A 2064-nucleotide genomic window follows, 5' to 3' on the forward strand; every position below is an offset into this window, starting at 1 on the left:
GAATTTTAGTAATTATTTTCATATCTCATGATATGAAGACTCTGCCCCTCCGACTTAACCAGACTTTCGTTATTTTGATATTATCAATATATATATAAGTTGTCGCATCCAACTTAAGCATTCTTTCATTTGGACGGATTCACTATGAATCTGTGCGTCTTTCTAACGAATTTTTTTAATTTATAAATTATATGACAGTATTATCCTAACCATCTTAATTCGTTTTCTTAAATTCGACGTTGTGTGAATGTAAACTGAACAGCTATTAACGAATTCATATGAAACTTTATCTTGAGTAATCTCTGTTCCCCTTCTCTTATATAAATGAACCCCATCAAAATTAAATTTTATTATGTATGAGTCATATCGTGTTAATAGTTTTTTCTTTTTTTTTTTCTTTTTTTTTTTTTTCCTTATTTTCCCTCATAGTCTTGCATTATTGCTTTAAAGTTAAGGTCCTAGTTTGACCAAGGTGATGAATGGTTGATTGTAATCTCTTCTCGTTCAACCTACCATTAACTTTGTCCCTCTGATTAAGAACCAATTTATGTACATTAAGATGCGTTTAATTCTTAAAAGGCTACGTACTTAAGCTGCGTTAGTATTTAATTTTTTGAATATCTAATATTAATCTAATATTCGACAGCCACTTATCCTCCAAAATATCCTTGGAACACCATGTAACTAAACTAGTTCCAAACTTCTGTCATCTCGCACAAAATGTAGCTATTATTCACCAGGATGATGGCACGCAGTATTTGCATAGTTAATATAACTGTGTATAAATGAGTAATAGAGTTGGATTAAAATGGTTTTGTTTAAATAATTTCTTGACTTATAGAGGACTCCTATATTTTTAGAAACCTTTGTACAAATGTAGTCAATATGTGGTTTCCATGTAACATTCTCATCAAGATAAATGCCAAGAAAACTAGTAAAAGTCTCCTTTTTTATTTCTAGTTCAACAATAAGATTTTTTAGCATGGTTGTTGGGAAAAAACATTTTTTAGATATAGGGTGAAATAGAATGTATTTTGTTTTATCAAGGTTTAAGGTCAATTTTTTTTAACATTTAAACCACTCATATACGCATTTAAGTTCTTTGTTCATATCAGAAAACAGCTCATTAATATTACTGTTTGATAAGAATAAATTTGTATCAATAGCAAACATAAAACTTCGAAGATTAACTGCTTTGCTTAAACCAATAATATAAATTAAAAACATAAGAGAACCTAGAATAGAGCCTTGTGGAACACCGCAGGTTATTTCAGTATAGTCACTTTGAAGGCCATCATTATAGGTAAGAAATTGCTTTCTATTTGTAAAGTAACTATGAAACCATTTTAGCATGTTGTTTTTGATTCCATATTATTCGAGCTTTTTAAGCAACATTTTATGGTCAACGGTATCGAAAGCCTTCGAAAAATCAATAAAGTCCCCTAGGGTATATTGTTTTTTTTCGAAAGATTCTGAGATTTCCCTAACAAATTGAATAATTGCGTGCTCAGTTGAAATATTTTTTTTAAAGCCAAACTGTTTGGAGTATAGTATATTATTTTGGTCAAAATATTTAAATATTCTATTATATATTATTCTTTCCAATAATTTTGAAAAAGTTGAAAGAACCGAAATCGGGCGATAGTTGTTGATATTTGTTTTATCGCCTTGTTTGTAAATTGGTATGACTTTCGCAATTTTCAATTGATCCGGGAAAACTCATTGTTTTATAGATGCGTTAAATACTTTATAAAGAATATCTTTCAGACTTTCATAACATTCTGAAACTATGTTACCACTTACTTCATCAGCACCAATAGCTTTATTTCTTTTTAAAGATTTAAAGACTATATCGAGCTCGTCGTGGGATAATTCAGAAGAGTTCTCATTGTTATAATGAGATTTATTTATAGGACACAAGTAGTCTTCAAACGAATTTTCGGTCATAGGAATTTTTTTAGAGAGATTGATTCTAATTTCAGTAAAAAAATTATTAAATATGTTTGCAATTTTGCTCGGTTCACATATTTACATCTTCAAATTTTATAGTTTGTGGTAAAGAAC

The sequence above is a fragment of the Hydra viridissima genome, unplaced genomic scaffold (assembly GCF_058129835.1).
Source record: "Hydra viridissima isolate aposymbiotic clone 2 unplaced genomic scaffold, HvirCarnegie_v1 scaffold_9, whole genome shotgun sequence".
Taxonomy (NCBI): Eukaryota; Metazoa; Cnidaria; class Hydrozoa; order Anthoathecata; family Hydridae; genus Hydra; species Hydra viridissima.